The sequence below is a fragment of the Sciurus carolinensis genome, unplaced genomic scaffold (genome assembly GCF_902686445.1).
Source record: "Sciurus carolinensis unplaced genomic scaffold, mSciCar1.2, whole genome shotgun sequence".
NCBI classification, from domain to species: domain Eukaryota; kingdom Metazoa; phylum Chordata; class Mammalia; order Rodentia; family Sciuridae; genus Sciurus; species Sciurus carolinensis.
Window position 1 is genome coordinate 59,219 of NW_025920280.1, and position 13,286 is coordinate 72,504.

At 40.0% G+C, this 13,286-nt stretch overlaps 2 pseudogenes; both read left to right on the top strand.

Annotated features, from left to right (window-relative positions):
- The first annotated feature begins 825 nt into the window (after nt 1–825).
- LOC124975450 (Golgi phosphoprotein 3-like) lies at nt 826–2,254 on the top strand (annotated as a pseudogene).
- A 4,684-nt stretch (nt 2,255–6,938) lies between these two features.
- Nucleotides 6,939–7,964, top strand: LOC124975449 (guanine nucleotide-binding protein G(I)/G(S)/G(T) subunit beta-1-like; annotated as a pseudogene).
- Nucleotides 7,965–13,286: the final 5,322 nt, after the last annotated feature.

A 13,286-nucleotide genomic window follows, 5' to 3' on the forward strand; every position in this document is an offset into this window, starting at 1 on the left:
TAAATCTGTGAAATGGGAGTCATGCCATCAACGATTAGGTTTTAATCAAATCCTATGTATAGAATATGCAACTTAGGGTTTAGCATATAGTAAGTACTCAGCAATGTTTGGATCTTCCAATTTTAAAATTCTCAGAGCTTTTTTCCCTCAATAGACCCATGGACACAATACTGTTAGTTAATTCAAAATGTTTTAAATATCTACCTAAAGCCAGGCATTGGTGGCACATGCCTATAATCCCAGTGTCTCTGGAGTCTGAGGCAGGAGAACCACAAGTTCAAAGTCAGCCTCAGCAACTTAGTGAGATCCTAAGCAACTTAGCAAGATCTTATCTCAAAATAAAAAAATAAAATAAAATAACATAACTGTAAAGGACTGGGGATGTGACTCAGTGGCTAAGCACCCCTGTGCTTGATCCCTGATATAAAAAATAAAATAAAATAATCTACCTAAATTTTGGCATTAGGAGATCTAAATATGGCTTCTGCTCATGATAATTTACACTTTAGGGCAGACAAAAGACAAATTAGTTCTAAAACAAATTAGTTATAAAGTTGGGAGCAATTGAGGCAAGGCAAAAATTAATGCCAATTTTGCAGAGTTAGTAAGTATAATATGAGTAGAAAATCTATGTAGGTAGAACCATCTGAGAAAATGTTACAGGAAGGTTGGGACTCAATAAGGGTCTTAAAGAATGGCTAGGATTCAGATAGATTTAAAGGATAGAGTTAAGAAGACAGCATCTCCATCCAGGAGGAGGAGGAAGAGGAAGACCTGGTAGGCTCCGCGTGGCTCTCGGGTTGGCGCGGCTCCTCAGCCGGAGCCATGACCTCGCTGACCCAGCGCAGCTCGGCCTTGGTGCAGCGGCGCACCAAGGACAAGGAGCGGGCGGCTGCAGCGGCGAGGACGACGCTTGGAGCCGCCGCGATGAGCAGGATGACGATGACGAGGGCGACTCCAAGGAAACGCGGCTGACACTGATGGAGGAGGTGCTCCCGCTGGGCCTCAAGGACCTAGAGGTGCGGTGCGGCAGACAGGGTGGCGCGGCGGCGTGGGGCCTGGACCCCAGGTGGGCTCCAGGTGGGCGCGGCCGCGCACCTGCCCTCCTTGCTCCCCAGTCTCTCGGCCCGGAGCGCCCAGCTTGCCCTGAGGAGTGATGAGTTGGCGCTCCCCTGTGCGGCTGTTCATTCCAGATCCTCCTCGCACAGATTGCTTGGATTTTTCCTTCCCCCTTTCACAGTCTTTTCATTTCAACACCCCGGCAGTCTGCATTTCTACCTCACTTTTTTTTCTGCGTGTTCAGCCTGTGTAGATCCTAGGTTGCAATTCCACCCTGGAGACTGCCCGATAGACCAAATATCCAGGACCTCCAGTGCCCAGAACTCTTGCGTTTTGCCAGTTTTAGGATATGGAGGGGTCCACAGATCCACTTGTCAGGGGATTTGTATTTTTTAGACATATTAAGGTACACCATTTGGTGTTATGAAAAAATTTGGAGGAAAAAGTTATTTTTCCCATTAAAGTTCAAAGTAAAAGTTATCATGAAATTTGGAAAACGACTTTCTAGGTGATCTTGATTTAGGATTACTCATCATTTTGGAAATGACTGTATATCATCTGAATTACGTGGCTGTATGTTAATTGAGTTAGCATTGAGAGGAAGGTTACAACTAGAGGCTTATGGAATGAGACATAAAAGTATTTTAACAAGAAAGGTGATCTGTAAGTCTGAAGCACCAATAGGGGATGTTTTTCTTGATGAAGCTCTAAAGCATGTTAAGGAGACTCAGCTTCCAGAAACAGTTCAGAACTGGATTGAATTACTTAGTGGTGAGACATGGAAGCCATTAAAATTGCATTATCAATTAAGAAACGTGCAGGAACGATTAGCTCAAAACCTGGTGGAAAAGGGTGTACTGACAACAGAGAAACAGAACTTCCTACGTTTTGACATGACAACATATCCTCTCACCAAAAACAACATTAAGCAGCGCCTCATCAAGAAGGTACAAGAAGCTGTTCTTGACAAATGGGTGAATGACCCTCACCACAGGGACAAGCACTTGCTGGCTCTCATTTACTCAGCTCATGCTTCGGATGTCCTGAAAAACACGTTTGCACCTCTTCTGGATGAACAGTATGATTTGGCTACCAAGAGAGTGCAGTAGCTTCTTGACTTAGACCCAGAAGTGGAATGTCTGAAGGCCACACCAACGAAGTTCTGTGGGCAGTGGTGGCGGCATTCACGAAGTAACTCTGTCAGAATGAAATGTTTCCTTTTTCATGTGAACCAGTAGTTTTTCTTCTATTGACTTCTGGTTTTCTGCAGTTTGTACATTCCCACACTATAATTGGCTTTTGTTTTATGAAATGTTGGGTGACTTTTTCTTTTTTGTATATATGCAGGATTCTGCTGGTATGAGAGGCCTTCTGCTTTCTGTTTTTAACAGATTTCACTGCCATATTGGCACTCCATCCCTGTTGCCATTCTCACTGTTATCTGTTTTGGGTTTTGGTGTACTTGGTCTTTCAGAGTACTTCCAGTCACCTTCCACGCACAGTTTTTGGATTACCTCAACCCAAGTTTTCCCACATGTGCATGTACATCTAGCATTCTGCCTACAGTTCAGACAGAAGCCACAACAAGGGCTTCAACTCACCAAAGGTAAATATCTGTATCTATTAGGACATTTTATACATAGACCTCAGTTGAGATGTTTACTTAGCAAAATTATTTTTAAATTGAAACAGCACAGTAAATACTTAATATAAAATGCCCCTTGGATTTTTGCTTCTCATGTAAATCTATTGTATTATTACACTTGTTATAATTTTAACTATTAAATCATAAAGGTCCAGTTATTTCACAAAGCCAGTTTGGGATGAGCTGCATTCCAGTTATGCTGTATATAGTTTGAATTATATATGAATTACTTCTGGCCACCCTGCCCCCATCTTAGTATTTTGCAAGATTTGATTAGTTGTACACCTGGTGCTCCATACTTGGCTTTAGTCATTGTTATTTGATGGCAAAATAGACCTATCATCACTGAAAGAGAGAAAAAAAAGTGTATCTGATTCATGCTGGGATTTTTTTTAGCTCTGCCATTCATGGTACTCTTTGCCTATGCATTTTTTGGATTTTTTTCTTGGGGGGGTGGTCTTAACTGTTCTTATGATTTCTGTAGGGAAAAGGCTTGTGACCAGTACTAATCTTGAGTACAGTTTTTTCTGTCACCAAGTAAATTAATGTCTGCTCTGAAATGTCATTTATCTACATACACTTCCTTGGGGGGAAAAAAACAGAAATGTCAGTCCTAGCAGATGTTGCATTTAAATCGGTAGCAAGTAATGACTACAACTCAGATGATTAAGAATTTTGTAACAGAAAGCTCTGCTGTTTTAATTTTTTATATACAATTATGATAATTAGCACATTGTAGGACTAGAAATCTTTGCTTGTAAAGTTTATTTTTACTGTTTCTTATCACTGTTTATTGTATCACCATTGGTTTCATAATGTAAATACTATACATTGAAAAAATTAAATATCAGTTTTTTATTACTACAGTTGATGTTAATAGTGGGGCTTTCAGGTGTTTAGGAATTTCTTTGGTTAACCTTCATTGCAAAAGTACTAGATGGTGTATAACTCTAGAGTTGAATTTTAAGGGATTTCCTAATATGTATACTATCTTTTTATCTGAAATAATAAATAAACTATGATCTTGAAAGTGACCGAAAAAAATAAATAATATATTCCATCAGGCTTATAGTGAATGTAGATGTTTAATAAGGACATTATTAGACACACAGTTATCTGAGTCACGAGAGAGCTAAACAGTGAAATGTACTAATAGTGTGCCACAGCACTTAATTAAAATGGTTAATTTATTACTCTGGTATTTTTTTATTTAAAAATGTGCAGAACAAAGCAGCACAGTATCCACTCTCTTAAATTGACACAACACACAAATTATACATTCTGCATCTATGGCAATATGCAAATAAGGCATCAGCATATCTGCAGATTCATCATCAAAAGTATTTATTCGTTGCTTATTTTTCACAGGCCCACCAAAAGAAAATGATTTTTGACAATTACAGTTCCTTCACTTTTGGAGTTTATGGTATAAAAGGGATAATGCTGAAATCTCTCTTCCAGGTAGGCAGAGAGAGGAAAGAGAAGGAGAGGGGGAGAGAGGATATTTTAAAGGCAGACTAGCATTTTTGTACCAAAAGTTAATTCATAGAAATATTAACTTACTTACCTGTGTGACCAGATATAAAATCACTTAGATGACACAGCCTCTTCAGAATCTTAAACATGGGCGAAGAGACTCCAATTAAATTTAGTTGTCTGTGATGACTAATTTTAATTTTTAAAGTGCAATTTTTTTTCTAGAGTTAACAGGACTGACATGAGGGGCCAGGGGCAAAGTTCACCCAACATTTGGCACTTTATTTATCCCCAGGGCTTTCCTGGTTCCACTGCTTGCAGTAAGCTCTGAAATCCATGGTTCTCTGCTGGGCTCCTCTGAATTGTGACTCTTTACACTCTGCAGGTGAGTATCTGTAATCAAGCTGCATTAGAATCACCTGGAACTCTTGTTAAAATGCCAATTCCCAGGCCAAAGGCCAGCCTGCACATCATGCTGAAGGACCTGGAAGTCTGCATTTTATCATGGACCTTAGGTCATCATTCTCTGTCCCCAGTTACTTTGACTGCTGATTGCACCTGCTGAGCAAGCTTCCTGTCCTCTTCCTCCTCATTACTTTTGCTGCTGCTTCTTTAGTTCTGTCTCTATCCTGGCTATGCACATGGCCTCCTAGTTGTTCTCCTAGTTATCCTCTTTACTGTATTCAAAACCAACTGGAGCAAATTCAAATCTTACAGTGTTGAATCTAGCACAAAGTCCAGCAGTAGCTCCTGGGATAACTTGATCTCTTTGCTAAGATAGATAAGGCCCTTGCCAGCCTTCGTCTCCTGCTCCATCCACTCACCTGTCCTTGGGCTCACACAGCCATGCTGAAGGCTTTTGCTGTTCTCTGAACTCTTTGCTGGGCCAAAGCTCCAGGCCTTTGCTCCTGTGGGAGCCTCTGGCTAGAAGGACCATCTCTCATCCACTTTCTGGTTGTCTGACAAACACCCACTCCTCTTTAACACAGCAGCTCAAGAATGACGTCTTCTATGCTGACTTTCCTAGTCTAGTTCCTTCCTTTGTTCTCACTTCTCTTCCGATCTGTATTTTCTTCCATGTGCCACAATATTTGTGAACAGGTTCATTTCTCCCTTCAAGTCCCAATTCATGTCCTATTTCTCTTGGCATCTCAAAGAACATATTCATGCTTTCCCAAATAAGTGGATGAACTCATGAACTGAGTAACAGAGATCCAAGTAAATTTGCAGATCAGGAGTTGGGTGCATCGCCCTTCTTTTGGTGTTGTAGATCTCATCAGAATTTTGTCTGAAGGTCACAGACAAAATGAAACAGCTTGGAGCTTTCCATATGCAAACTGACTCAACCCAGCTTTACTGATACATGCTAGAACTAGATGAAGTCCATAAAATATTCTTTCATGATATGGATATAATAGAAGGAGAATGAAATAAATGAAACCAGTGTCTTTGTTATATAAACCTCTGAGTGAATTATGATAAATGAGCAATCTATATAGCAAATCTCACTGATCTTTCTTGAGAGTTATTTTACTTAGTTGATTTAATTTGCTGAAAACTGAGTACTACTTATTTGCTAAAAATTCCTTCTCTTATCTAAACTTAATTTATTTTAATTAATTTCCCATCATTCCTTCTCTTTAACAGTGTACAGTGTGATTTGGGTATTTCACAGTTTTCTTATAAGGTTACAGTTCAGAGACCAAACATAAGAAGTCAAAGACTTGCAATTGTACCATCTGAAGCAATTTTAAGAATCAATGCTTGCCCTTACATGTTACTAATGGAAATGTAAAATGGAACAGTTAATTTGGAAAAACAGATTGGCTGCTTCTTAAAAAGTTAAATGGAAATATAAAGTAAGAGTAGTTAATTCCACTCCTAGGAATCTACTCAAGAGAATTGAACGTTTGCCCACTAAAAGACTTGTACATGAATGTTCATAGCAGCATTATTCATGATAGCCAAAGGGGGAAAACAACCTAAATGCCTATCAAATGATGAATGAACAAAGCACAATGGAGTATATCCATGCAATGAAATACTATTCAACAATAAAAGGAAGCAAAGTAGTGATACATGCTGGAACATAGATGAACCTCAAAATCATGTTAAAGGAAAAAAGTCACTTAAAGAGAATGGATTCTTTTCAAAACGAGTGCATATTGTTGTATTCAATTTATATGGAATATCCAGAAAAGACAAATTTATAGACATAGAAAGCAAATCAGTTGTTGTCCTGGAGTGGAAAGGGGTCATAGGGTGGACAGAAGGAATTGATTGCAAACAGACTTGAGGAAATTCTGAGGGTGCTAGAAATGTTCTGAAACTAGGTCATGGTGATATTTACCAAGTTCTACAAATTTGCAAATAATCATTGAATTGATAGACCACAGTGTTTATTCACTTATGATGCCTAAACACTGTGGTATGGAAATTATGCCTCAATGAAATTGTAAGAAATGGTTGAGGTTGACACTTGGTTACCATCATATTTTTATTTCAGTGATACTGTAGTTTCATAAACCTTTCCCAGGAAATGTTAAAAAAAAAAGTCTTTAGGGATGGCAGCAGCGGTGGGTGCAGGTGACAAGGGCAGCGGGCCAGGACAGGAGCACAGCAGTGAACCCAACCAGCCTGGCTGGCTCTGCCCATGGACCAAGAGCACAATGACCAGGCAGTGGCATGGGTGCATCAGGCCCAGTGAGGGCAAGATTGTGGATACTTTGAAGTGGCATTGGAGCACTAAGACCTGAAGATGAGTGAACTGGACCAGTTGTGGCAGGAGGTGGAACAACTTAAAAACCAAATTAGAGATGCTTGAAAAGCATGTGCAGATGCAACTCGCTCCCAGATCACAAACATTGACCCAGGGGGAAGAATTCAGATGCACACCAGGAGAACACTGAGGGGGCGCCTGGCCAAGATCTATGTGATGCATTGGGGCACAGATTCCAGGCTTCTCATCAGCACCTCACAGGATGGAAAGCTCATCATCTGGGATAGCTACACCACAAACAATGTTCATGCCATCCCTCAGCGCTCCTCCTGGGTCATGACCTGTGCTTACGCCCCTTCTGGAAACACGTGGCCTGTGGTGGCCTGTGGTGGCCTGTACAACATTTGCCCCATTTACAACCTGAAAACTCACGAAGGGAATGTGTGTGTGAGATGTGAGCTGGTGGGACATACAGGTTACTTGTCCTGCTGCCTATTCTTGAATTACAATCAGATCGTTACCAACTCTGGAGACACCACATGTGCTCTTTGGGACATCGAGACCTGCCAGCAGACGACCACATTTACTGGACACACTGGAGATGTCATGATCTTGTCTCTTGCTCCTGACACCAGACTGTTCATCTCTGGTGCTTGTGATGCCTCGGCCAAGCTCTGGGATGTCCAGGAGGGGATGTGCAGACAGACCTTCACAGGCCACGAGTCAGACATCAATGCCATTTGCTTCTTTCCAAATAGCAATGCATTTGCCCCTGGCTGGGAAGATGCCACCTGCAGGCTGTTTGACCTCCATGCAGACCAGGAGCTCATGACCTACTCCCATGACATCATTTGCAGGATCACCTCTGTGTCCTTCTCCAAGAGCAGTTGCCTGCTGCTCACTGGGTACGATGACTTAAACTGCAATGTCTGGGATGCACTCAAAGCAGACAGGGAAGGTGTCTTGGCTGGACATGACAACTGCATCAGCTGCCTGGGGGTGACTGATGATGGCATGGCTGTGGCAACAGGGTCCTGGGACAGCTTCCTCAAGATCTGGAACTAACACCACAAGTGGACACCATGGAGACTGGAAGACAATTCTGACCTTGAAGCGCTGCAGTGATAGCATATCCTATCCAACCGCACTATGTGGACACCCACACTCCCCTCAGAACTTCAAAGGGCAAGATCTTTTTCCTTCACCTGTTGCTGAAACCAAGAGCACAATTCCCATTAAGAGAAGTTCTCTGTGCTGTAAACTAAAACAAATTGTGCATTCCTTCTGGGGTCATTGTCTTTGTTTTCTTTTTTGTCTTGGATGAGTTTTAAAAGGAAATACTACCATAAACATGTTAACCAGAAGGTAAAAAAAAAAAGTCCTTAATCACAGAATCTAGATTTTTAAGTTGGTTTCTTTCCTTCTCCTCAAACCCTGAGGCCCTCCAACTTTATTCCAGTGGAGGCATATTCGGAATGTAAAATAAACTTCCTTCCCCTTCAAACTAATTAAGTAAGCTCTGATGACATCAGCTATATTTGCAGCACTTGATTAAGACCATGATATAATTAAATTCTTGAATGATTAGAAATGCAAATTGTCAGGCCTCCTTTAGCAACAGGCATTGCTGCCTGGCTCCAGAATTATAAGTCAAGGAAATGACCAGACTCATCTTGAGTTTATCCTGAGTTTAGTGAGAAAATAATATCTATGAATGGCTAAAACTTACATATTTACATGGGCCAAAATTTCCCTAGTAGAAGTAGTACCTTTCTAAGAGTGAGTTCATTGAGAATTTTTATGACAGGGTAGGATGACCCCTGAGCTTTAGGGCTGCACACAGCAGAGTTCAGATTCTGCTTCTTTCACTTACCAGTCATATGATTGTTGGCTAATTTAATTTTATTTCTCCCAGCCTGCATATCTATAATATGGGGTTTGATTCTCTATCTCAAAGGATTTAGGGGCTGATTAAATGAGAACCCTTATGTGTCATTGGGTCTTACATTCAGAAGGTGTTTAATAAATGGAGTCCACTCAACACATACTAACTGTCTACTGTGAGAAGTAGAAAGTCCAATGAACCTTTCGCAGAATACAGTGTTTAGCCTTTTAGGTAAGACTGAGATGTAAGAAAAGCAGTTGGAGGGGAGAACAGAATGGAGAAGTAAAAGCAGATAACACCAGAGTGTGAGAAATTCATGGGCCCTTGATAAACAGGAGGTGAGGGGGAAGGACTGACCTGACCAGCAGAGAAAAACTACAAGACACACTCAACCCAAGAAGTACTTCTGGCCACAAGAGAGCAAAGAGAGATGGGCACACATAAAGGTGTATTACTCTAAATAATCCAAAAGGAGACAGTAAAACCTAGGTTTAGGTTATGTTTGGGAAGGCTGCACACCCAGACACTGAGGAATCAGGGCTGGTGGGAGAGGCCTTTTACACTAGGGAATAAAATGCTGATTGTGACTTCCCTGGGTGTGTCTACTTCTTCAGACATGGATCTTGCAAGAAAATCTTAAAAATATCACTTTCTCTGTACTTTTTGATGCTCAGTCCATTCTTTGGGGTTGACAGGTGAGCATGTTTCTCACACCTACCATCCATTTATTCCTCAAATTCAGCAAACATTTTGTGAATACCTGCTATATTCCTGCTATTCTTAGTGTTCTGGATGCATCCATGAATTTTAAAAGACAAAAATTCATATCATAGCAAAACCTATGTGGACAATAACTATAAACACAATCAATAACTAAATGTTTCTGTGTTAGATATAATAATATGTCCTATAGGAAAAGAGAAAAATGAGTAAGAGGGATCTAGAACCATGGAGGTAGAGGAAATAAATGATGAGTTGCAATTTTGGGTAGTCAGGGAAGGGTTCCTTGAGTAGGTAAAATGTAAGGGAAGCCACAAAGGAGTGAGGGAGTTAACCATCATCCAGAGACATCTGGGAAGAATTGAACAAATATCTAGCACAAAGATGCTCAAGTGGAATGTGCTAGAAACCTTTATGAAGCACAGGGGATGGGGAGGGTGACCATCCTGGAGATGGAAGAGTAAGCTGAACTGCGTTCAAACTCTGCCTCCATCGCCTGCCTATCATGTCATCTTTGGCTTTTTATTTAATTTCTCCAAGTGTATAGCCCTTCATCTGTAACATGAGATTTCAATATCTATTTCCCAAAAGATTACCTGTTCTCAAAGATTAAAGTACTCTTTTACCCCAGTGACCTCTGAAGCTGGAGTCTGTAGGTTGTGTTTCAGCAGAATAAGCAGAGCAGAGACCACTGTTTTATTTCTGTCTGGTTCTGACCCATTCCACATCAATAGCATCCCCTTCTGCTAAGCTTATTCCAGTACTGGATCAAGGTTGGTGGGCATTTAGGAGATGGAGACAGCTGAGGTTGAAGATCAATTGTAAGATACAAAAAAGGATGGAACCTGTGAGAATAAGCATTAGTTTATTCAATCAACAAGCAGTTATTATGGAAAGAATAAACTGATCTAGCTATCTACTATGATCTGTATGCACTTATCATATTGAATTAAGAAAATGCAGAGAGTGGTTTCCAGTTTTAAATACTGGGATGATAAATTTTATACATATATAAGTGCATGTGTGTGTGTGTGTGTGTGTGTGTGTGTGTGGTTTTCTCAGAATCAACTATACATCAAAGGTGACTCATATACTTTTGTTCAACTTTTGTGATTGTGTGCTAGAGTTTGACAGAACAGGGTTATGGTATCTTCTTTAATGTTATTCCTCTCAAACTTTCTTTTGGTTCCTTGCTGGATGTAAATGGTATAGTGGAAAGAACTCTGAATTCAGTCAGAAGATCTTAATTCAACAACTATCTCTTCAAGATTTAACTGTATGACTTGCTATTTATCTCCTCTGAGTTTTATTTTCCTCACTTATATAATAACATCGTCTGCTTCCCGGGTGTCAAAGTTCAAATGAGGAAATGCATTTAAAATCATTTTGTAAACTATAATTGTTAACCTGAAATGTGCTGAGGAGTTACGGTTGAAGAAAGAGGCTGCTGGAGACTGGGTGATGGTCAATTACTTGTTGTAAAAAGAATGGTTTTGGCATTACTCCACTGAGTAGACATTTGGTGCTAATTTATGCACATTAGTTAATTTTGTTTTGCTGGGGGCTCAGATGGACTCCCTGATAGATGTGCCATCCATGACAGAGTCAAGGAAAGCACACAGCTCAATGCTGTGATCCTTTCAGGGTTGGAACTAAAGGAGAGGGGCTCTTGAGAAGCACCTATTTGGCTGGAAATTTCCAAGTCATCTGCTTATGGAAACTCTGCTGAGACCTGGGAAGTGGGATGAGTAAAGAAAACTCTTTTTCCTTTAACACCGTTGTGTTCATTTTCAGCCCAGGATTCAGCCACCTGGGTTTACATGCCAGGCATATAGGAAGGTACTGTATTCACAAAATGGTGCCTGACAGTGCTGTGCCCATCTTTCCAAGCTCTGAACCCATCTGAGCTGGCTGTGAGTGAGAGGAAGAAAGTGGCATACTCTTCCATGCAGAAAAAACACTTAGGAGTGAAATTTAAGGCATATTCTTGGGAAAGAAGAGAATTATTCAGGAGAATGGCAGCAAGATGCTCTGTGAAATTATGTGTGCATGGTTAGAGCATTAATTGGGTAGGGCAGAGAAGAATCCCTGAATTAAGGATTATTAAACCCGACAGCAGGTAAACCTTTGCATCTCTGCTTGTGTGTTAATCTCACTCTATGAGCTGCAAGTAGCTATGAATAGGACCAAGGATTTTGCATTTTTTTTCTCTCTCCAGGGCTCACCCCTATAATTGGCATTCTGTAGTTGCTCAGCAAGTGTGACTGAGTGGGATGGTGGCACTAGTTCTGTCCACATAGTCAGACTGGCTAGGGAAGAAAGGCTGTCCCTGAGTTTTCCATGGGCAATTCACCTCAATGTTTTACCATCCTCAATATTTGGTGAAGATTTTTATTTGGTAAAAATATTTCTCTTCCTTGGTACCCATTCATTTTAAATGTGCTTGCAGTATCAGCGTAGGCTAGCTATGGGCCAGGGTGGAAGCTTGCTGTGGTCGGTTTCTATAAGGCTGACATTCCCAGGCATGCTGGGTGATCAAGAGGTGGCTGTAATGGCTTACAGATATTAGTAATTGAGATACTGATAACTCAAAGTGTCTTACAGTGGTAAAAGATGTAAAATCAATTTGATGACTAGAAATTTTCCATTTTATTTGAACATTTAATGTATGGCTTTATGTATTAACTTCTTAACTTCTATAATGACTGAGTGTATGTATGCAATTCTTTGAATACTCCTGTCGCAGGAAGTATTCCAGGACAACTAAACATTTCATTTCCTGGATCTTCCTGTTAAAGAATCTCAGTATTTGTTTGCTTATTTTTTTGGTCATGATTTGTCTATCAACACTGAAGTTCTTCTTGCTTTGCCTACTGTGTAAATATTATATTTTTCATGAATTTTTTCTTGTTTTTGTATTTTTCTAATGATACATGCAATTTTTATCCCTGCCTCTAAAAGACAGGTATTGGGTGTTCCTAAATAGAAAATTATTAACTGGGAGATTTTAAACATATTCCATATCTAACATCTTTCAACATATTTCATTTTTAAAAATACTTTATTAATTAATTTTATTACTAAGCCTCTTCTACAGTTTCCCTAATTCTTTCCAATTACTCTACTCATGAAATTATGATTTTATGTGTGTCATAAGTGAAAAAGTTAGGAAAATACTGCTATCAATTATCATTATTGCAATTTTTCACCTTGGGAGATTAGATGTAAGTGGCAGCAATGTTCATCTTGGCAGGTGGGATTTGTTAGAGGAAACCAAGATGTTTCTACTTTCATTTCTAAGGCACCATTTGCTAAGATGGTAAAATAAAGAGGGACACTTTATTTTGTGAACAATATTTCATAATGATGGACACTTCCTGGTGGGACTGAATGTGTCTGTAAATATCACAGGAAACCCCTTAATCTGTACAATCATAAAAGACTGTAATTATAATAAATAATATCAATTTATAATCATAATAAAAAATAATGAAGAGTCTTAGTTTTTCAACTATTTATTCTCATGCTTCAAATATTTTCTAAATCTGCTCGAAATAGTCCTGACCAAGGAGGATCTATTTTCACAGTTGATGTGCAGTAATGAGGCATGGTTAATACCTCCTTAAGTCACAGTGCCATTTGGTATTTCATGGATATTCAATAACATGGACAACTACAAACACATGGCTTCTTGGGTCACACATTCTATGGAGTGGCAGAGGGGAGCAATATCAGTGTGCCCTGGGATTGGACCCTGCTGAAGCACTCAGTCAGAGACTGAG